Source organism: Pongo pygmaeus, chromosome 9 (assembly GCF_028885625.2).
Source record: "Pongo pygmaeus isolate AG05252 chromosome 9, NHGRI_mPonPyg2-v2.0_pri, whole genome shotgun sequence".
NCBI classification, from domain to species: domain Eukaryota; kingdom Metazoa; phylum Chordata; class Mammalia; order Primates; family Hominidae; genus Pongo; species Pongo pygmaeus.
Genome location: NC_072382.2, coordinates 84,128,320 through 84,152,804, shown reverse-complemented (window position 1 = coordinate 84,152,804; position 24,485 = coordinate 84,128,320). Strand labels below are relative to the sequence as shown.

The 24,485-nt window shown below is 41.3% G+C and overlaps 1 protein-coding gene and 1 long non-coding RNA gene across 6 annotated transcripts in view; one reads left to right on the top strand and one right to left on the bottom strand.

Moving 5' to 3' along the window:
- Positions 1 to 5,058: 5,058 nt before the first annotated feature.
- Positions 5,059 to 14,437, bottom strand: LOC129008474 (uncharacterized). Its single transcript, XR_010127600.1, has 2 exons — positions 13,706 to 14,437; positions 5,059 to 13,208 (listed from the first exon to the last, which is right to left on the bottom strand). It is a non-coding gene; the product is annotated as an uncharacterized LOC129008474 (long non-coding RNA).
- Positions 14,438 to 14,586: 149 nt separating this feature from the next.
- Positions 14,587 to 24,485, top strand: part of RAB30 (RAB30, member RAS oncogene family) — a 98,632-nt gene continuing 88,733 nt past the window's right edge. For 2 of the 5 annotated variants that reach the window (XM_063671266.1, XM_063671265.1), the window contains exon 1: positions 14,616 to 14,819. The gene's annotated coding sequence lies outside the window, so the exon portion shown is untranslated. Of the gene's footprint in view, positions 14,820 to 14,971; positions 15,171 to 24,485 lie in introns of those variants that run through there. The other 3 variants (XM_054437906.2, XM_054437908.2, XM_063671267.1) reach the window with 3 other exon arrangements.

Sequence of the window (24,485 nt, the reverse complement as noted above, 5' to 3'; positions counted from 1 at the left end):
CACTGCACTCCAGCCTGAGCAACAGAGCAAACTCCATCTCAAACAAACAAACAAACAGAAGAAAATCCCCTAGTCTTTCTGGAGATATTTCATAGGCTTCTTTCAGAAGATAAACTTAAGTGTTAACAGTAATGGCTTTATGGTCATAGCATTAACTACACGATGACATAAAACTCAACCATCAATACATAATGTTTTATTCTCCAGTACTATGGTCCTCTCCCGATCCTTTCACACACTAGTTCTGATGTACTGAGAATCGAGGACTCCAATTCAGTTTCCTGTTGAGGCGAGGTAGGATTTCATCAAGAAATGTTATATTTCCTTGACTGTCTGAAACAGTGCACTTTGCTAGTGCAAAATCTGTCACAGAAGAATTGGATAAGTGGGAGGGGGGTGTAAATTGTTAAAGGACTAAGCAATCCATCAGAGTTTTATAATTTAACAACTTACTTATCCATTAAGCAATTATTTCATGCCTACTGCTTATGTGCCAAGCAGAAGAAAACAGCGTATTACCTACTGGTAACAATAACATGTGGCTGCCAAGGCAGCTTAGTGGTTTATGAGCCAGTCATTTTGCAGCATTGTGCTAAAAAGGAGGGAGAGTTAGAAGGTAAAATCAAGTCGCTTCTTAGATGTTATCGTCAGCTTTTGGGGAGCATCGTGAATTTTTTTTTATTTTTTATTTTTAGTTGAGAGACAAGGTCTTGCTCTGTAGCCCAAGTTGGAGTGCAGTGGCATGATCATGGCTCACTGCAGCCTCAACCTCTTGGCCTCAAGCGATCCTCTTACCTTAGCCTCCCCAGTAGCTAAGACTACCAGCACGTGCCGCCACAGCCAGCTAATTTTTAAATTTATTGTCGAGATGAGGTCTCCCTATGTTGTCCAAGCTGGTCACAAGCTCCTGGGCTTAAGCAATCCTCCTGCCTTGGCTTCTCAAAGTTCTAGGATTACAGGCATGAAAATGTTCATTCATTTGTTCTGTTGTGTACCAAGTGTAGTGGATATAGTCAAGCTTGGCTATTAAAACCTATACATTCAGATATTAATAAAGGAGCTACATCCTCCCCCAACCTCACCCCTGATGAAACAAATGAAAATTTAGTAATTTTGAAAAAGTATCTTAGTCTTCACCATGAGAAAAATGAGATCTTCCTTAAATTCACCTTATAGTGTAAATATTTTGATTTTAAATTATATAGGGTAAGGCATCAAATTTTTCACTGCTTAGGTGTCTACAGATTTCAGTCAGGCTTTGGATACAACAGTGAAGAAGACAAGCTCCTATTAAAAAATTTTAACCAGGGTTCTTAATTAGGAGTTTATAGATGAATTAAAGGGGTCCATTACATTTCTTTTGAGACAGGGTCGGGTTCTGTTGTCCAGGCTGGAGTGCAGTGGCGTTATCTCAGCTCATAGCAATCTTCGCCTTCCTGGTTCAAGTGATTCTCCTGCCTCAGCCTTGTGAGTAGCTGGGACTACATTGGGCCACCATGCCAGGCTAATTTTTTTTATTTTTAGTAGAGACAGGGCTTCATCATGTTGGCCAGGCTGGTCTCGAACTCGTGGGCTCAAATGATCTGCCCACTTTGGCCTCCCAAAGTGCTAGGATTACAGGCATGAGCCACCATGCCTGGCATCTATTTTCAATAACTTCTAATAAAATGTAAACATAGCCAACCAATCACAGTAGTGTTAGCAGTAAATGTGACTGTCACAATTAAACTGATTATTTCCATATCACATTACAATTGTTGCAGATAAGTTGAAATATTTATGCTCACCACACTACTGTGTTGAAATTACAGTAGGCCCACTGCTAGATCTTCTTCATTCATAAACCATATATATTTCTACATCAAATTTTTTTGGTAACTATTTCAATATTCTTGGATCCTTTTGTAATTCAATGTACTGTACTTTATATGTTTAAACGCTTTTTTTAAAAAAAGCAGTCCACAGACTTCACTAGATTGACAAAGAGGTCCACGACACTAAAAAAGTTAAGAGTAAAATGGTTTAGACGGCCACAGCCATCTGTACCTCTAGGGGCCTTATACTTCATATTTACTCAATGCATACTTACAGAATGAAATAATTTAAAGTTGGTTGAAATTGTTCCCCCCAAATATTAATACTTTGGTTGTCTATAATAGAGTACTGTAGAGTTGCTTCTTATTCAAAAGCTTCCCTTTTTTTTTTTTTTTTTTTTTTTTTTTTTGAGACAGTCCTGCTCTGTCACCAGGCTGGAGTACAGTGGCGCGATCTTGGCTCACTGCAACCTCCACCTCCTGGGTTCAAGCGATTCCCCTGCCTCAGCCTCCCGAGTAGCTGGGACTACAAGCATGTGCCACCATGCCTGGCTAAGTTTTTGTATTTTAGTAGAGATGGAGTTTCACCATGTTGGCCAGGATGGTCTCGATCTCCTGATCTCGTGATCTGCCCGCCTCGGCCCCCCAAAGTGCTGGGATTACAGATGTGAGCCACCACACCTGGCCATTCAAAAACTTTTCTAAAAAAATCAAATGCTTTAGATCAAGCTTTTTCCACCCTGTGGCCCAGGACAGCTTTGAATTCAGCCCAACACAAATTCATAAACTTTGCTAAAACATTGCTTTTGTGATTCTTTTTAAAAACTCATCAGCTATCATTAGTGTTAGTGTATTTTGTGTGGCCCAAGATAATTCTTCCAATGTGGCCCAAGGAAGCCAAAAGATTGGCCGCCCCTGATTTAGATGAAACATAGAATGGATCATAGTTTATTTCCCCAAAAGAACTTTATTATACATCTTTCTAGATAAGCAATACTTGCTCATGTGGCTGGACTATATTCTTTACTGAATATCATTTTAAAACCATTTTAAAATATATTTTTTGAGATAGGGTCTAACTCTGACACCAAGGCTGGAATGCAGTTGGTGTGATCTTGGCTTACTCCAACCTCCACCTCCTAGTCTCAGGCGATCCTCCCACTTCAGACTTCCCAGTAGCCAGGACCACAGGCACACACCACGATGCCTCTACTTTTTTTTCTTTTTTTTGTATTTTTGGTAGAGACAGGGTTTTGCCATGTTGCCCAGGCTGATCTCGAACTTCTGAGCTCAAGCAATCCACTCACCTCAGCCTCCCAGAGTGCTGGGATTACAGGCGTGAGGTGCCACACCTGGCTCCCCAAAATATATATTTTTAAGAGGCAGGCTCTCACAACGTTGCCCAGGCTGGTCTCGAACTCCTGGGCTCAGGCAACCCTCCCACACTGGCCTCCCAAAGTGCTGGCATTATAGGCGTGAGCCACCACACCTGGCCTCTTTGTTGAATAACTATGTACACGCAAACATTAAAAATTTTGGCAGGCCGGGTGCGGTGGCTCAAACCTGTAATCCCAGCGCTTTGGGAGGCCGAGGCGGGTGGATCACGAGGTCAGGAGAGCGACACCATCCTGGCTAACACGGTGAAACCCCGTCTCCAATAAAAATACAAAAAATGAGCCGGGCGTGGTGGCACATGCCTGTAATCCAAGCTACTCGGGAGGCTGAGGCAGAACGGCGTGAACCCGGGAGGCGGAGCTTGCAGTGAGCCACGATCGAGCCACTGCACTCCAGCCTGGGGGACAGAGCGAGACTCCGTCTCAAAAAGCAAAAAAACAAGAAAACACACAAAAAAAAAACACTGAAAAAAATTTTTTTGGTATCTCTGTCTTGGAATTGCAGCAAGAATAAGGGGTACTGGAGCACAATTTAAATAACAGTGATTTAGGAACTATTTACCTTGGTGCTTTCAAATAAACTTAGGAATTGAATTAGGTGGAAAAATAAACTAGTAGCTTATTAAAAATGCAGATTTTAAAAATCATACATTGTGATGGTTAATACTAAGTGTCAACTTGATTGAAGGATGCAAAATACTGATCCTGGGTTTCTCTGTAAGGGTGCTGCCAAAGGAGATTAACATTTGAGTTGGTGGGCTGGGGAAGGCCCACCCACCCTCAATCTGGTGGGCACAGTCTAATCAGCTACCAGCATAGGTAGAATATAAGCAGGCAGAAAAACGTGAAGAGAGACTGGCCTAGCCTCCCAGCTTCCATCTTTCTCCCATGCTAGATGCTTCCTGCCCTCAAACATTGGACTCCCAAGTTCTTCAGTTTTCAGACTCAGACTGGCTCTCTCTTCTCCTCAAGCTTGCAGCCAGCCTACTGTAGGACCTTGTGATCGTGTAAGTTAATACTTAATAAACTTAATAAATATGTATGTGCGTACATATATGTATCTCCTGTTAGTTCTGTCCCTCCAGGGAACCCTAATACATACATTGTATAGAAAAAAATGCAGATTCCTAGAACTAACCCTCAGATTTCTAAGCAGTATATTCTGGTTGGGAAACCAGAATCTGCATTTAGCATATATCCCAGGAGATTCTGATGTTGGAAGTTTGCAGACCATGCTACAGAACTAATATTACAGAAAACCTTGTATTTGGTGCTCTGTTAAATGTTACCTCCTTTTAAAGATATGGAAGGCTTCAAAACCTAAATTTGCCAAAGTAGACATAGTAGCTAACTATCAGAGCAAGAATTCAGAACCCACAACTGACTCTAAAGCAATTCTTAGCTGTGCCTTTGGACTTCTTACAGTTCTAACACTCTTTAACTGGGCCACAGTGCTTGTACTTTCTTCAGGTATTTGCAGATCAAATCTTGAAAATGGTTATACTGGCTGGGTGTGGTGACTCACACCTGTAATCCCAGCACTTTGGGAGTCCGAGGCGGGCAGATCATGAGGTCAGGAGTTCGAGACCAGCCTGGCCAACACAGTGAAACCCCGTCTCTGCTACTCGGGAGGGTGGGGTGGGGGAATTGCCTGAATCCAGGAGGCGGAGGTTGCAGTGAGCTGAGACCAAGCCATTGCACTCCAGCCTGGGTGACAGTGTGAGACTGTCTCTAAATAAATAAATAAATAGAAAATGGTTATATTACTCAGATAATACTTACCTTATCTCAGTTTTTAAACTGTCAGTGATAGAAGTAGACAGTTGAAGTTTATATACACATATGCAATATTTGGTATATATAGTATCATTTACTAAGATAGGTATTTTGGTAAAGTTAAAACTGAGGGGACATTGCTTTATAACACCTAAGGTACAGAAAATCATACTTCTCATGATAAAGAATGGTTTTTTTATAGATGTATTTTCAGTGAACCCTAGTTAAAAAAAATTTTTTTTTGGCCTCAAATAAAGTGATCTCACATGTGATAGTACTTAATATATCCATTTAATTCTTATAGCAACCTAGCGAGGAAGATTTTATCCCTACTTCACAGACAAAACTGAGGCAGAGTTAAATAACTTGCTTATAGTCAACAGTGATTGGCCGAAGTCTCATTTTAATCCTAGCTGACTGGCTCTGAAGTCTACATTCTAAGTTGCTACACCATATTACCTTTTGGGTACTTATTAAGCATTTTTCATATATTTCCTTAATTTTTATTTAATCTCAGAATGATGAACATGCTTAAAATCATGTAATGTGTTTAGATTCAAATGCAAGATTTTTGTTGCTAAACCCGAACTCTTAATGACTAACAACTTCCCATGATCATGGAGTAACGACCTTAGGCGGCTTTATTAATCATAATGTATAGTAGTATAAATACCGTGTGATAGGCTGTGTTTCTATTTTGACTTTAACTAGTACACAAATATTTTAATAGCATGTCCCTATCAGGGTTCTAAGACGAATGAATTACTTTCCAGTTATCTGTAAATTGTTAAATGCATTTTAAGTGAACTCTATCTACCACAGTACCAAGCTATTCTCTAAAAATTTAGTGTTATCTCAAACAAGGGACTATACATAGCTTTTGTGTTTCTACTTAGGTTTAGACATGTTAAATGGACCTGTATGAAGTTGCATCTCTTACCTGACTGAGCAGATATTAAGTTAAAATTAATATTAGGTTACAGGTGTGTCAAATAGCTCTCTAAATCTGGGTATAATATGGGCACATGACAATAAACAATTACCATTAAACATTATTTTCATATCTCTCCCTCCCTCCAGTGATAGAAGATTGCTGGACCCAAAGTTTTACATTCAGCAGGAACAGGCAGGCACTGGCTTGGACACAAAATTAGGTTTTAGCCTAAATTTTTGAGATTTGGGGAGTCACACTGGATGTATGGGACTCTGCACTAAAGTTCAAAATGTGTTAACTTGTGGCAGAGTAACAGAACTAGCAGGTCACATTTTGTTTTTTCTTTGAAATGCCTCAGGTTATTTCTTCTGATGCACATCTCATGAGAGCAAATTAAATCACATTTGGACATACCAGGTTACAGTGCCAGGCTCTAGTAATAAACAACTTCTTTTGACTTTTATTATACTGAATCCCTACCTGTCTTGGTTACTCCCTTCTTTTTACTGAAACACGGCCTTACACTTACCCAGGCTGGAACACAATGGCACCATCATAGCTCACTGCAACCTACGACTCCTGGGCTCAAGTGATCCTCCTGCCTCAGCCTCCTGAGTAGCTAAGACTACAGGCACATGCCACCATGCTCAGCTTTTTCTTTTTTTTTCCCTGAGATGGAGCCTCGTCCTGTTGCCCAGGATGGGGTACAGTGGCACGATCTCGGCTCACTGACTCTGCCTCCTGGGTTTTAAGTGATTCTCCTGCCTCAGCCTCCTGAGTAGCTGGGATTACAAGCACCTGCCACCAAGCCCAGCTAATTTTTCCATTTTTAGTAGAGATGGGTTTTCACCAAGTTGGCCAGGTTGGTCTTGAACTTCTGACCTCAAGTGATTCACCTGCCTCGGCCTCCCAAAGTGCTGGGGTTATTGGTGTGAGACACCATGCTTGTTTAACTGCTCCCTTTTTACTGACTTCTTTCCATTTATTCTGCCAGTTAAATTTCTCAAGACATAAAGCAGCTTATTTACTGAATTTGATTTATGTTACTGGGTAATGGAATGAGAAGGACTTCAGGTAATGGACGTTAGTTCATAACTCTCAGAATTCGGTTACTTTTTATGGAGGGCTTTGTTGCCTTAAGGTGTCAGTTTCTTGTGCATTTTTCTGTATTTATACAATTAAACCATCTTCATGTAAGTAATCTAAACAACTCAATTATCTCAGATTTCTCTTCTTCCAGGTAATGTGTATTGATAAACACAGCTGGGCAACAACACAGACAAATCCTGTTCACATTTAACATTCTGGTTCAACTGAGCATCAGTTTTCTCTAACAGTGGTGGTGATGAGGATCCTAGTTAGGTTTGGCAAGGAAGTATTAATGACACAAGTGTGAAAAGCAAAACGCCATCTTTCAGAACCAAGTTAATTTCTCAAAAGAAGCAGAGACATTATCAATGCCATGTGTTTTTGGAATTAAGAGTCATAAATATGCACTATTCTTGGGAGTACAAGTTTGGTTAAACAGGCAGCTATGAAAAACCTGGCAAACAGGAGCTATAGGAAAGAAAAATAATCAAACAAAAATCAATTATTATGTAGAAGAAAATTACAAAAGTACTTCAGAGCTCTTCTCTCTTCCTCCTGACTGGATTTCAGGGCAGGGCAGAATTTTGTGTCCTTGAATTCCTTTAAAAAGTTATCAGACTGAGGTACAGTATGATTTTGGCCCCTAAGTAGGGAAATTTAAATATGCTTATGCCTCTTCTCCTATCTTAAATCCTTACAATCCTGCCCTCTCTAACCTATTATTTCTTGCCTTTTTCAGAGCCAAACTTCTTAAAAGTTTACTTTAAGTACCTACTTCTTTGCTCATTCCCATTCGTTCACTTCTCAAACCTCTGAAATCTGGCTTCTCCTCACTACTACATTAGTTCAGTTTATCTGGAAAATGAGACAATCCAGCAACTCTTCACAAGGAAATACACTGCCAGTTGAAAATTAACAAAATTTGCCCATAGTCTCAAGAGCAGCAAGAAACAGAAGCAAAACAATTTTAGAAAGACACATAAGCATGAATACTGAAAATGGAACAGTCATAGGACTGAAACTCAAGAAAGAGGCATAATGCCCAACATTAAAGATATACAGAGTAAACAGCTGAAATGGAGACTCTTGCATTTAGACTGCCAAATGTAAAAACAAATAAATGTAAACAGTTTATCACCAAAATAACACTTTAAACTGTTGAGACTGCATAAATGTACCATACTACTGTTGGTATTCCATAGAAATAGTACATGACCAGTATGTCATTTAGATTACACATATGGAACATGCTAGTTAGCTGCAGTATTTTAATTGCAATGAAAGCACTCTGTAAGTATCCCTGCAATAGTATACTTTTATACATTACACTTAAAGGCAAAAACAAAACTCTTCAGTTGTTTTATTTCAGGATATTTAAAAACTTAAGTTTTCCTATATAAAATACAAAACATTCACAAAGAAATGGCAGAATATGCTAATAATTGAGCCAAGAGAATACACACTGTGCAGTTTTACAGGGACAAGTACTAAGTAACCATATAAGCTGTCACTTAATACCATATAAATGGCTAGAAGCCCCAGTATACGCCTGTAGTCCTAGTTACTTGAGTGGCTGAGGCAGGATCGCTTGAACCCAGGAGTCTGTGGCTGTCATTTGCCATGATCATGCTTGTGAATAGCCACTGCACTCCACATGGCTAGACCCCATCTCAAATAAATAAATAAATAAAATGGCTAAAAGTTTGGTCGGAGAGGGTAGGGAAGGAGGAAAGCTGTTTTATTTTGGCTCAGTCTTAAAAAAAATGTATCACTTAGGTACCTCAAGGATTACTGTTACTGAATTTTATCTTCTGGTGCTGGAGCAGCTCGTCTCCAAGGTATTCAGTTTGATAAGCACCTATGTGTCATATTCATTAAATCAGGGTTAGGTGTAAGAAAGTGACTTTGATGAACATTCCTTAAAAGTTTTAACCTTTAAGCAAGTTTATGTATAGGCAGCACCCTCAGATTCTACATCAAATAAGGCTTCATGAATATATGAATACTTCATGAATACACAACTGCATACAGCTGAACATCTATGCATGTTTGAATTTCCTTAAGTGGCTATATTCATGAACATATTTACGCTTGGTAAGTTCATCTCCATATATTTATCCTTGCAAAGAAATGTTTTCGGCTGGGCACGGTGGCTCACACCTGTAATCCCAGCACTTTGGGAGGCCGAGGCGGGTGGATCACGAGGTCAGGAGTTTGAGACCAGTCTGACCAACATGATGAAACCTGTCTCTAATAAAAATACAAAAATTAGCTGGGCATGGTGGCACGTGCCTGTAATCCCAGCTAGTCAGGAGACTGAGGCAAGAGAATCACTTGAACCCAGGAGGCGGAGATTGCAGTGAGTTGAGATCGTACCACTCTACTCCAGCCTGGGCAACAGACTCCATATCAAAAAAAAAAACAACAAAGTTTTCTAGTGCTCCCTTATTTATCCAAACCTGTAAAAAATTGAGAAATAAAGTAACAGAGGACTCTCTTTTCCTGTTAATCATTACTATGGACATTTGAATTTCAAATCTTGACTTTAGGATATTTACTGCATTTATCTTCAGCAGTATATTAAGCAGCTAAAATTATGTAAATTTGTTCCAAACTCAAGTTGGGTTACTAAGACTAAAAGCACACTTTTATTTTCCTGAGTATTGTTAACTAAAAGTAAAAATAAAAGTTTTCTCATTGCCCAGAATGAATTAAAGATTTTCCCTAGAGGACAGGCATAGTGGCTCACTCCTATAATCTCAGTACTTTGGGAGGCAGAGGCAGAGGCAGGCGGATCACTTGAGGTCAAGAGTTCCAGACCAGCCTGGCCAACATGGTGAAACCCTGTCTCTACTAAAAATACAAAAATTAGCCGGGTGTGGTAGTGCCTGTCTGTAGTCCCAGCTACTTGGGAGGCTGAGGCAGAAGAATTGCTTGAACCTGGGAGGCGGAGGTTACAGTGAGTTGAGATCGCGCCACTGCACTACAGCCTGGGTGACAGAGCAAGGCTCTGTCTCAAAAAAAAAAAAAAAAAAAAAAAATCTGTTAGATCTGTTAGCAAGATTATATGATTATATAATGGTACACGTGATGGGAATTAGGAACATACCGATATATTCCTGTATGAACTCAAGTCACTTAACCAGACCACTTCCTAAGCTGTAAAGAGGAAGCTTTGAATATTAAATGCTTATCTGAAACCATTTGGAAAAGCAAAGTTTATTAAATACCACCCTGAAGTATCTGAAGCTCATACTCAATTATTTAAATTAGGAACTTAAGCTCATCTATTAAAAGGAAAATGTGTATTTTCTCGTTGAAACATAAAATATAAAGCACATTTCATGTGTACTACTGTCTTAAAAATTGAGAGTCCAACATTAAAATTAAACAAGTATTGAACTGCATTATACAAGAAATCAAAATCCTAGGGTATCATGACAAAAAAAAATCCACTGTTTAAAGAGTAAAGAGAAACAGTGGTGAGCTTGCCGTAGCATTAAAGACACTGAACAGGTAAGATAATTGGATTCTAATTCTGCCCTGCCTTTTGCCATCAATGTACAGTGTGACCACTGGCAATTTTTAATTTCACTGTGTGCATGCCCATTTCCTTATCTGTAAAACATGGGCTGAGGAATTTGTAAGATTTCTCAGCTCTAAAAAGGGGTCTCTGTGACCTAAAAGATACTGTATTAGAATATCATTTGTTCAAATATCATAAATATTAACATCAATAACTTAAACATTCAAGACTTAGGGCAAGAAAATTTTTATTTTCAGAAAATTCTAAACAATATATTGTCTCTAGATATTTCAGCTTTTAAGTTTCTGCATAACTATCATAATTTTACCACAGCATTGAGCTCTTACTAGGTGTCTCTTAACATTAGACTTTCTCAATATTAGGCCAAACCCTCATTCTAAGAAATACACAGGTTAGTCAGGATATCATGGTTGGTCCTTTTTTTTTTTTTTTTAAACAGTTTTGCTCTTACTGCCCGGGGTAGAGTGCATTAGCGCAATCTCGGATCACTGCAACCTCCGCCTTCCAGTTTCAAGCGATTCTCCTGCCTCAGCCTCCCAAGTCACTGGGATTACAGGTGCCCGCCACCACGCCCAGTTAACTTTTTGTATTTTTAGTAGAGACGGGGTTTCACCATGTTGGTCAGGCTGGTCTCGAACTGCTGACCTCATGATCCACCCGCCTTGGCCCCAAAGTGCTGGGATTACAGGCGTGAGCCACCGTGCTTGGCCCAGTTGCTCCTCTTAAGGCTAAAACTGATCTCATCTCCTCTCACTCCCCTCTCCCTCCCACAATTGCCATGTGTAAACAGTTCACCAGGTAAATTCCTTATCTACACATTTTCAGAACTCATTCATGGGTATAATTAGCAATAAACCTAAAATCTTTCTCAAAGCTTTTGTTATTGTGTGACTTACTGCAAAAATACAAATACAGGATGTAGAGGACTTCTCTACCCAACTCTTGTAGACTCACCGATAGTTTTAAAAACACAATACTTGGTTCTAACCCTGGAGATTTCAACAGGGAGGGGAAGGTAACAGCCATATACTTGTAGAGCTCTATAGGTTATCCTGACACCTCTACTGAAAAAAACCCTTGCTCTAACAGCAACTGGCTTCACACTCTTAAATGAGCTACCTATAATATTAATACAAATCAATGTCCTAATTCTCTTTATTATTTTTTTGAGATAGGGTCTTGCTCTGTTGCCCAGGCTGGAGTACAGTCGCTCAATCTCTGCTCACTGCCACCTCCACCTCCCCAGTTCAAGTGATTCTCCTGCCTCAGCCACCCTAGTAGCTGGTATTACAGGCACATGCCACCACACCTGGCTAACTTTTCTATTTCTTGGAGATGGGGTTTCCCCATGTTGGCCAGGCTGGTCTTGAACTCCTGGCCCCAAGTGATGTGCCCATCTCAGCTTCCCAAAGTGCTAGGATTACAGGTGTCAGCCACTGCGCCTGGCCCTAATTCTTTTTTGAGAGATGAAAAGCTTTACCTCCTCTAGATATTCCTAATTCCACTTTAACAATATTTTCCTAAGCTGTGGTGTTTCTATGGGACACTGTTATTTTTTCAGAAGCTGGCCTCCCCAACTCCTCAAATATTAATTTTATAAATAAAATTTATAAAGAGTGCAGGATTTTTCCATCTTTATGGTCAGATGTCCATTAGATATAAGGATAGAAAAACTTCAAACTACCCAAACACATGACAAATTATAGAAATCACTGTATTCTACAGGTATCACTTTTCAAACACAAGCTTTCTTTCTTTTTTAAAAACAGACATAGTCTCACTGTTGTCCAGATTGGAGTACAGTGACACAATCATAGCTCACTGCAGCCTCAAACTAACGGGATCAAGTGATCCTCCTGCCTCAGCCTCCCAAGTAGCTAAGCATACAGGCATGCACTACCATGCCCAGTTTACACAGAAGGTTTTTGAGTAATTTGTCGCTCTTTTTCCCTACAATTTGTCTCCCATATAACTCAAACTGACAAGGCTATGGCTTACATAAAGAAATATATTATAAAATCAACAAGACTCATGATAAGTTTACATAAGACATGAAAATACACCTGAATCACCAACCGCGAAAAATAATTGAAGAGCTTGAAATTAAGCCTAAGTGTAAATCTCTGTTAAGCTTACATTACAATAGTTAAATCGAAGGTTAGAAAGAATATGGTAGACATTGTTCCTTTTCCTGTACTTACCACCATTACTTAGAGAAGTTTCTGAATAACAACTTTGAGCCTTTTTCATTGTTGTATTCATGGATGACACCAACACATACTACTTCTGCTTAAAAAATCAAACTCATTCATCTTGACTTGTTCCCAGAAACATGACACAGAAGATCATTTTTCGAAAAAGTGTTTTTGTAATTACCATCTGCATACATCTGAGAGACTGTTTCTAACATGTTTTGGTCATTTTTAATCATTCTATCTAGCCTTTCTTTGCTATGAGGATCTATTTTTAATTTTATTCACTCCTAACATAGAGGGGAAGTGCATACCTTCAATGACGCAAAGTAACTAGTTAATTTTGTTTCAGAACAATGTGCAAAAGGGAAGGGAGGAAACAGCACAAAGTATATCAGTATTTTTACACATCAGACACCTTCAGGAAGAAAGGACGTTTCTCATCTTAGTGTTGACAAAACTCTGAAAAAGAACACACAGCATTGTTTCAGGGACACAAGAAAAAAAGTACAGTTCATTTTGAGATACTGTGCAAAATCACTCAAGACAATTAACTTTGGTTTCAGTCACTGAGTTAAAAAAAAATTTATAGATGACCGATGTTACTCTGGATCCTACTGCCAGACGTCAGAAGGCCTATCATCAATAATATCCCACCCCTCCCCCCTTTTCTGAGACACGGGCTCGCTCTGTCGCCCAGGCTGGAGCACAGTGGTAGGATCGAGGCTCACTGCAGCCTCAACATCCCGGGCTCAAGCGATCCTCCCACCTCAGCCTCTAGTGTAGCTGCAACTACAGGGGTACGCCACCATGCTCAGCTAATTTTTTTGTTTAATGTTTTTGTAGAGACGGTACGGGGTCTCCGTATGTTGCCCAGGCTGGGGTTGAACTCCTAGAATCATGCTATCTCCCCGCGTCTGCCCCCAAAGTGCTGGGATTAAAGACGTGAGTGAGTGCACCTGGCCAATATCCCCTTTGAACATCTGCTTTCGCTGGTTGGTAAAAAAGTGTCATTTTAAATTTAGTGTTACTCCTTCAGGCTGTTCCTTCTCTCTTCTTACTTGCAGGGCCAAAGCAACGTCTCTTTCCACCTTGGCCACCTTCCAACAACGATTTCTTCGGACGCCTTTGTTAATCATTCCTGTATGAAAAATTGGTGAATCTGAAGCCTTGGGGAGAGTGAAGGGGGGTTGGAAAACAAACGGCAAAACAAAAATGCATTTCGGAGGACTACCCCAACTCTGTGGGTGGAAGTGGGCTTCTCCGAATAAAGGCGAGGGTCGCCGCCTCGGGTCCTCGCACCTCAACAAAAGACACCAACTCTCTCAACTGTACTGTTAACCGATCTAAATGATAGTCCAAGCCCAAAAGTAAACCGACTCTCTCAATTTCTTAGCTAAAAAATGGAGAAGGAAGCGTAGGGCCCCATGCAACCCCTTCAGGAGCTGAGACCGAGGCTCACTGGGCCTCTGGATGCCGCTTCCAGTCAGTCCCGCCCTACATCAGTCCCCAGCACCGCCTCCACCCTCTGGTTCCCAGGTTCGTGCCCGCGGCTATCCGACCAGGTCGTCCTCCACCTCACCGTCCCCACTGAACCACCACTTGACTCCCATGCACCCCTAAAACCTCTGCCCGGCTCCGTGGAATCGTCCCAGTACTCCTAACATGGCGACCGAGTCCCCTTTGCTCCTTCACTCTGGGCGCATCCGACTTGGAGCATTTTGGGCATTGTAGTTCCGGCGATTGCCTCGGTATCCCTCCAGGACGTAAGAAGACTACAGTTCCCAGAAAGGACCGCTCCCGAGCATGGCTATTGGGGACGTTTGGACAGAGGGATGATGTCATTGCAAAAGCCCCACTGCATTCATTGTGCTACGGTCTCTCCACCCCCTGCTGCTGCTGGGCTTGCGATTGCCGCTCGCTCCAGCTGAGCTAAGAGTAGCAGCAGCACCAGGGCAGGGACTGACTCCAGCCCTTGGACTCGGGACATCGCAGACCTTCCCTTGCGTGCGTGACTCATTCGCACATCCATTTCTGTTTATGCCTGGGGTGGGGAGAAAAATCCCAAACCAGGTGAGTTGAAGTGATTTATTCAAATGCTCCTACCAAGTTATTCCTCCCGCTTAGTTCTCAAGGCTTTCTTTTGGGAAGCTGTGAGCGGTGGGGGGGATTGGGGAGAGGCTCGCAGGCGCTGCTAAGGGGAAAAGCTCTGTGCCATTTGGGTCACTGCAAAGAACAACTCTAGCAACCTTCCCCCGCCAGAGGACGGGTGCCTGCCAATTCCCTAGTCGCAACTCCTCTCAACCTTTTTGAGGCGGAGAGAGGGGGCTGGGCTGGGAAGGATGTTGGGGAGTGCTCTTGGAAAATCTGAGGAAGGCAGAGGTGGGGGACTGCAGTCCTGTCACACACGGCCCGAGAGCTGAGGTTTGAGTGGGAAGGGGTGATGCGTGGGGAGAAATGGAGACAGTGATTTAATGTGGTCGCACTACTTTAGAACATTTGAATGTCGCTTGGACGAGCACTAGTTATTAATTTTTAAGATGAACGTGCTTAAGTTTTGTAGGGCTTTATTTTATGTGTGTATGTCTATGTCGTTTGTCTCGCCTTTTCTGCTGATTTCAGGTGACAGTGTCCTTTAATGGTGCACTCCGTGCCAGTCAGAAACATTTCACGTGTCTGGCGAAGGTTCTTTGAGGCTGCTGGAAGCAGCGTTTTTGTTAAATGTTTTCCGTTCTCCGACTGCTGGATTCAAGATTGTTTGGAAGTGGAGCCGACAGATTTGTGCTTGTGTGTTTTAAATTACACTGCATAGGCTCTTTGCCACTGACAATGGTACCATAATGAGCTGCTGTTTCCTGAGGCATAGTCACTACTCACAAATAACGGTTTGAAAAAATCGATTAGGGAAGAGGGGTTCATTTTAACACATTAGAGAAAGGGAAAGTTAGAAGCGCTGTTAACCTTCATTTGCCATTACTGAAAGGTGCCCATGGAAGAGTGATTTTGGTTGTTTTGTTATTGTTGTTTTTTTAAACGAACTGACATTTAACAGGAGAGAAAGCATTCTGACTTATATGATGCTCTTGTAAGAGTTATAGGGATGATTAGGGCAATAAATATGTTACTTTGAGATAAACAGCTGGCTGGCTCCACAACAGATGGGGCCAGTCTTGGCTGAGAGATCTACAACCTTGGAAATGAATGGACCTGGGGTCAACCACACCCCCTCTTGGAATGTCAAAAGAAGGAGAAATGCCAGAGTATTTGCTTAACTCTAGAATGCTAAACCTTTTCCTAGCTGAGTCAGACATGGGGGAAAGTCTTTACTGGCTGTCTTCTGCTGCTAAGCCAATTTTGTTCATTTTAAATTCAGATCCTTAGATCTCCAAAGTTGTAGCTGTGTGATATTTCATTAAATGCTGCTTGATGCTGAATGCAAAGGACAGTCCATTGTATGGGCTTTGTAGTAGAGTGATTTATTGGGATGCCAATGAACAGCTTTTGGATTTGGGAAAAGATCAACAGTCAGCCTTTGCCTCTACGTCTCTCTGTTGATGACTCTTTGCTCTTCTGGACACCCTACCCTTCTCTCCTGTACTTTCCTTTCTTCCCCCCACCCCACCCCACCCCACCCCACCCACATCTCTTGAAATTCTGTTTATTTCCCTATCTCTCCATTTGCAGTTTACATTTTTCCTTTCTGTTTCAAAATCCCTCTCATCACCAGCATATCACATCTCTTTCTCTCCAATCTTAGAACACCCTCCCTGGTCCTCCTCCACTTCACCTAGGAACTCCTGGGTGGATGTAGACTATGTGAATATTTTTGCAGAATCCTCTTTGAAGAGAATTTCTTTGCCTTTTCTTTTGCTTGCAGTCTGTGCTTGGCAGGATGAGCAGCAATGAGCCTGACCCCTGGTCTGGTTTGTAGTTCCTGTGACAGACATAATTTAGCCCCAGCAGCATGTGAACAATGAAATGCTGCAGTTGGGCTCATGCCACTTTTCCTTTCACTGGCACCTGCCTATGGGTTAGCAAGGTTTTTAAATGCTCTACATGACATGTTCTCATAATTCCCAAGGAATAAGTAGTCTTCAAATGGCTTGCCTTATATAATACATTTTTTTTCCTTATCTTTGCTGCAGCTGGTGGTGGAAAGGCTGGTCTTTCCCCCCTCTTTCTTCCTGTTCCCTGTGGATTGCTGAGGAGCAATCCAGGTGGCCAAACTGCCCATTTGGCTTTTTGAAGATACTTGGAGGACAACAGTTCCCCACCCACCCTGGTTGTTTCTTCTCCTTTGTGCAGGAAAGAAGTTTGTTATTTTATACTCTTCTCTTAACAGGAAGAGTGTGATAGTGGCTATATTTGTTTATGTAACAGCAGTGCTCCTTTAGGTGTGGAAAGTCTAACTGCTATCCATCTGGAGGCAGCTAGTGTAACAGGCAGATTCAGAAGCTGTCCTCTTAGACCTTTTATGCACCATCTTCACATTCCTAATTTTCTTCTTCTGAAATACTTCCTTACCCACCAAAGTTTCTTTTATTGTCCTAGGGAGGAGAAATGGGCTGAATGTAGTGTTAGATTTGGCCTCATCACTGCTGTCTCTGTGACCTTAAATAACTATTCATTTCTTTCTGCTTCAGTTTACTTATTTGCAAAGGGATAATGATCCTTGCTCTTTGGTTTACTGACGTTATAGTCCTCTATAATCTGGCCCCACCCTATAATTCTGACAATTTATATTGATTGAGCAGCTACCATGTACTAAGCACTGTGGATACATCAGTGAAAACAAATGCTTCCCCTGACTTCGTGGAGCTTATATTCTAACAGGGGATATACTTAATAAATAATTGCAAGTGTGATGAATGCCATTTCCAAAAGGGTTGGGTAGGAGTGCCTGACATGGTACTTTCCCCTTGTCTAGGGTTATCAGGAAAAGTTTCCTATAGGAAGTGACACTTCAAGAGACTTGGAGGGTAAGCGGAAGTAGTAATTCAGGATGGCAGTGGGAGATGCTTATAGTGGGACAAAGGTTTCTGGCAGAGGGAACTTCGTGTTCAAAGTTCAAAGGGAAGAGTGGTGAACCTGAAGATTTGAAAGGAAGTTAGAGACAGAGCAAGAGGAGAAAGACTAGAATGAAGAATGAGGCTGGAGAGGTGGGCAGAGGCTAGAGAGTAGGCAGTTCTCTGAGCTACAGGTGTATTTTGGTCTTTATCCTAAGGGTAATGAGAACCTAGCCTGGCTTTAAAAAACTAGATGAATGGCATATGTAGGATGATATTAAAATATTATCCTGGCTGTTAAGTAGAGGAGACTGAAGGAAAGACTTGGTCAGAGTAAATGTGTAGAGACCAAGTAGCAAATAATTTTTGTCATCCGTATGAGGGATGATGTTGCTTAGATCTAGGGTGGTGACAGAGGGTTTAGAGAAACACTAAGTTTTTTGTTTTTGTTTTTGTTTTTGTTTTTTTTGAGACAGAGTTTTGCTCTTGTTGCCCTGGCTGGAGTGCAATGGCGCAATCTCGGCTCATTGCAACCTCTGCCTCCCAGGGTCAAGCAATTCTCCTGCCTCAGCCTCCCTAATGTCTGGGATTACAGGTGCCCGCCACCATGCTCAGCTAACTTTTTTTTTTTTTTTTTTTTTTTTGAGACAGAGTCTCACTCTGTCGCCCAGGCTGAAGTGCAGTGGCATGATCGCAGCTCACTGCAGCCTCCGTCTCCAGGTTCAAGCAGTTCTCCTGCCTCACCCTTCCAAGTAGTTGGGATTACAGGCACCCACCACTCCCAGCTAATTTTTGTATATTTAGTAGAGATAGGGTCTCACCATGTTGGCCAGGCTGGTCTGTCAAACTCCTCACCTCAAATGATCCACCCGCCTCAACCTCCCAAAGTGCTGGGATTATAGGCGTGAGCCACCACACCTGGCAACTTTTGTATTTTTAGTAGAGACAGGGTTTCACCATGTTGGCCAGGCTGGTCTCAAACTCCTGACCTCAGGTGATCCACCTGCCTCTGCCTCCCAAAGTGCTGGGATTACAAGCATGAGCCACCATGCCCGGCTGACACTAAGTTTGAAAATTGTAATTGATAAGATGTGTTGATTGATTGGATGGGGGGATAGGGAGAAAAGGGAGTCATGAAATGACTAGAGTTTTTTTTCAGAGACAGAGAACACTGAATGGGAACCAGGTCTTTTTGTTTTCCGAAGGCAGGACCTTTGGACATGCTGAGTTTGAGGTTCCTGGAAGACATCTAAGATTTTTCACTCTTGCTGTCCATGTGTAGGATGTGGCATGATGGAGTAGAAGAGAGTTCTGGACGAGGCTTTTTCACACTGGGCACTACTTATTTATTAGCTGTATGATGTTGGACATATCACATTTTTTTTCTGAGCTTTAGTTTCCTCATCTGTACAATATATTTATTCCAGTAATTTATACTTATCCCCAGCATGGAAAACAGCAGTATACTCAATTTACTTATTTGTTATAACAGTTTTCCGTGCACCATGCTAGGAAAACAACATTGAATAAGATACTATTTACTTTGGAGAAATTCACTCAGGTGAGGGAGACAAACATAAATAATCACATACAAAGAGGTATTTGGCAATAGTAGGCTGGGGGTAGGGGTGATGGGTGTGGGAGGCATCCACACCTTTGATCCTAGACATGAAGGCAAGCAAAAGCTCTCCAGACTGTGTTTCCAGGCACCCAACAGAATGCCTCACACAAATTAGGGACTCTAAATGTTGGTAGAGTGAGTGAATTAACCTAAGTCACTAAGGGCCTATTCAAAAGCAGGAAATATCAACACGTTGGAAGAGGACTATTAGTAATAATACAGATGCCAAATGTGAAATGCTTTTAAGAGACCCATTAAAATGTATTCTAGGCCAGACACAGTGGCTCACGCCTGTAATCCCAGCACTTTGGGTGCCTGAGGTGGGTGGATCACCTGAGGTCAGGAGTTCAAGGCCAGCGTGGCCAACATGGTGAAACCCCATCTCTACTAAAAATATAAAATTAGGCGGGGGTGTAGTGGTGCACGCCTGTAGTCCCAGCTACTCAGGAGGCTGAGGCAGGAGAATCACTTCAATCCGGGAGGTGGAAGCTGCTGTGAGCCGAGATTGTGCCATTGCACTCTACCCTGGGCCACAGAGTGAGACTCTGTCTCAAAACAAAAAAGTATTCTTGACACTTTCAGCTTTTGAGATATTTTGTGATCACTTTTAGGGAAATTCAGAAATATTTCAGATCTGGTTTCTTTTTGGGCTGAACTTCCTTTATTCAAGTCAGTTTCTCAAAAAAAATCATTCTAATTGCATAGAGTTCCCTGAATCAGTGGGTCTCAGAATTTTGAATTATATAGATTAGTAAAATTACAAAAAATAAAATTGAACGTACTGTGAACAATAGTTATTCTTCTATAGTAAATTGAAAATGCCTCCTCACTTTTATCTCATAGAAAATATATTTAGCTTTATGAAAAATTCTCTACGTTGGTTTTTCTCATTTTGTTGCAGAAATGAAACATCAGAATAGTATAATAATTTAGGGAACCATTGCCCTATTTTCTTGGCTGTGGTGGAAATGTGATCCATCTCCAAATAAGGGCATTTCAAAGTATGGAGGAATTTAATATGGACCACAGTTAATTTATTTTTAGTTTTTTCCCTATAGGAAGCCAACTTTTGAGAACTAGGTAGGCCTCCGCAAGATTAGCCTAACATAGCAGTTCTTAATTCATGCCTGAAAGGTCCTCAGGAAGACCATGAACCTTTGAGATCATGTTAAATTGTATACATGTACATATTTATGTGCTGGAGTTCGTATGTACATGCACATATTTTTGTATCAGTATGCGTGTGTCCTTGAGAAAATTACTTAATCTCTTTGAGCCTCTGTTTCTTTGTAAGATTGTTGTGAGGTTCACATGATGAGATCATGTGTTTTAAATGTCTGACACTATGCTTGGTATAGCTGGTGCTCATGGTAGCTGTTTTTAACATTATTTATCCTTTTAAACATTTTATTTATTGGGTGGTTCTTGTTTAGTATCCACAGTGACAAAATGAGGAAAAAGATAATTTAGTGTAACTATACAGCCTGATTCAATGGGAAGTACACAACATCATTGATGTAGAATTTTTGCCAGAAATGCTTAACTTAAATCTAACCATGGGGCTGGGCATAGTAGCTCACATCTGGAATCCTAGCACTTTGGGAGGCCACGGCAGGAAGATTACTTGAGCCCAGGAGTTCAAGACCACCCTGGGCAACATAGGGAGACTCTGTCTCTTCCTTTCCTTTCCATTCCTTTCCTTTTCTCTCTTTCCTTTCTCTCTTTCTTTCCAGAGTCTCACTCTGTTGCCCAGGCTAGAGTGCAGTGGCATGATCACAGCTCACGGCAGCCTCTACCTCCTAGGCTTAAGGGATCCTCCCATCTCAGCCTCCTGAGTAATGGGGACCACAGGTGTGCACCACCATGCCTGACTAATTTAAAATTTTTTTTTGTAGAGACAAACTGTCACTATGTTGCCCAGGCTAGTCTTGAACTCCTGGGCTCAAGTGGTCCTCCCATTTTAGCCTCCCAAAGTGTGAGCCACTGTGCCCAGCTCTTGTCTCTATTAAAAAAAAAAAATCTAACCATAAATAAATAATCAGACAAATCCAGATTGTGGGACATACTGGAAAATAACTGGCTTGTGATCTTCAAAAATGTCACGCATGAAAGACAACAAAAATGGAAGGTATGAGTGACGATTTATATTAAGGGAGACTAAAGAGATATGACAACCAAATGGAACATGTAATCCTAGATTGGATCCTGGACTTAAAAAAAAAAAGCTACAAAAGACGTTTTCAGGATAATTGGGGAAATTTGAATGGGAGCTACATATTAGATAATCAGTAACAATGTTAGTTTTCTTGGATGTGATAATGATTCCATTTGTTTAACCTGACACGTTGTAGATATTGGTATATGATCAGCTGGCATTCCTGAATGTCTTCAGGAATGTCATAGCAAAGCTAGAACACATCAAGGCCTGCTTCAGGAGGTAGTGATTTTCCTGGTCATTTCAAGTATTTAATCAGCCTATGGGCTGGGATACCACTTTTTGGGACATTGTAAGTGATGTTTTATATCCTTTCTAAATACAATCCTGTATTCTGTGACTGGAAACTTCTACAGCTGGCACTCTATGCGTGACATTACTAGAGGGAGCAATGCAGGAGGAACATTAGCTGTCCAAATCGAAGGGAAAAGGTACCTAAATTTATATCTCAAATTTGTTTTTTGATTCTAGAATTGACATAAGATTGGCTGGGCGCCGTGGCTTATGCTTGTAATCCCAACACTTTGGGAGGCTGAGGCAGGTGAATTGCTTGAGTCCAGGACTTTGAGACCAGCCTGGGCAACATGATGAAACTCTGTCTCTACAAAAAACACAAAGATATTTTTGTATTTTTTAGCTGGGTGTGGTGGCGCACACCTGTGTCCCAGCTATGGGGTAGGGTGCGGCTGAGGCAGGAGGATCCCTTAAGCCCCAGAGGTCAAGGCTGCAGTGAGCCCTGATCATGAGACCTTGTCTTAAAAAAAGAAAAGAAAAGAAAGAAATAACATAAGATTAATTAAAATTCATTACAGAAAAACACATGGACTGTATAGGGAAAGTCCTCTTTAATTCTACCCACAAAGATAATCAAGTGTTAGATTTTGATGTGTATTCTTCTGTCATTTTTTCCCCATATGTGTACTAGCAATATTATTATAACATATGTAATTCTGCTTGTTCTCTTTTGCTTAATATATTTTGGGCATTTCCCCCATGTATTTGCATATTGCTCCAACTTACCTGTTTTAATGGTTGTTGGGAACTGTGCTACAGTGAGCCTTTGAGTACCTCATTTTGTTATGAATTTGTGGGAATATTTCTGTAAGATATCATTCAGGGGGTAGAAATGCTGAGTCCAGGGGCACTAGCATCACCCCCTGATTTAAATTCTTGTCAGCAATGTTGAGAGGGCTAACTCTACATACTTTTGCCAAGTCCATTAGCCACTTGGGCTGAACTCTTTTACTAAGGGAAGCTAGTTGCGAAGGGTGAACAGAACGGGGGCAAAAATTGAACTAAGGAGTTCCTGCTGGTTTTTGTGATGGTGGTAATAAAGGTTGATGTGTAAATAATGTAGAAATCCCTGGAAGAGAGAAATACTTTATCCCTGCCTGCAACACAGTACAGTGTTTAAAAACTGAACTGAAACAATAAAGCAGTCAAGAGTTTTCCCCAGAGAATTCTGCAGAAAAATTTTATTTTCTAGTTACGGTTAGTTAACTTCACTAAAATGTGGACGTCATCAACCTTGAAATGAAAATAATATCTTCTGCTCACTTCCTCTACATCTCAGTCATGCAACCACATTGCAAAGGGAGAATTTAAGCTCCACTTTTAAAATATCTGAAGCAGGTGGTTAAAAGGCCCGAGTGTTCATTTTTCTGAATTTCAGTAGAAGCAATCAAAGGGCAGATTTTTGGCATTTTTCTTTAGAGAAGCAGGTGTGAGCTTAGGAGTGGCCATCAGTGAGTCACTTTGCCCTAACAGGAACCCTGGGGAAGAGATTGTGAAGATCGCAGCCATGAATTATTTTCACTCTTTAGCCACTGTGGCTGGGTGAAGCAAACAAAAAATTTGAGCTGTTTGCTGTGTGGACAACTTATCTTTTTTTTTTGAGACAGAGTCCCGCTCTGTCACCCAGGCTGGAGTGCAGTGGCGCAGTCTTGGCTCACTGCAACCTCCAACTCCTGGGTTCAAGCAATTCTCTTGCCTCAGCCTACCGAGCAGCCGGGATTACAGGTGCCCACCACCACGCCTGGCTAATTTTTTTGTATTTTTAGTAGAGATGGGGTTCCGCCATGTTGGCCAGGCTGGTCTCAAACTCCTGAGCTCAGGCAATCTGCCCAACTCAGCCTCTCAAAGTGCTGGGATTACAGGTGTGAGCCACCGTGCCCGGCCGACAACTTATCTTTTTAAGCCTCAGTTTCTTTATCTATAAAATGGGGATTATTGGGGGGCTCAAAGGAGATGTGTATAAAAGGTCTTTGGCAAATTTATGTGCACATAAATATATGCTGTTGTCAAAGGGCTCATGTCTCAAACTCTCAAACTGAGCAAGTTCACACTAGTCTTTCCTTTAACTCCAATGGCCTTTGTAGGCTGAATGACTTTTTCAAAGGAATTCTGTCTCGTGTTGTCTAATTGTTACTTCTTCAGCCAGTGTTTGTGTGCTAAATGCAAGGTCGTGTGCTGGGTATTCTGATAGGAAAACAAAGGTGGAACCATCTGAGTGCTTTACTTGTTCACCACTTTTATTGTAGGAAACTAATATCTTTTAATGAGAGTCTTCAATAAAAGATGCTCTACAAAGTTGTATTGTGGATGCTGTCTTATTCTCTCAATTCTAGGCAGTAGAATTTAGCTCAATTTTTTACATACAAATGAGGAACCAATTTTTAGTAAGGTTAAGTAAACTTGTCTTGTTTTTCGACATGACCTAGCCCTCCCCTCCCACTCTGAGAAATGCAGATGTAGACCCTAGGTAGGCTTTCTGAAACCAAAATATACTGTTTCTCTAGTTGCTTCCTGTTCTTGCCTTGTCTTCTGATTGAAAATATAAGCTTCATGAAGCCAGGACCGTCTGGTGGCATTTACTTTCATATGGTTCATGTTATTTT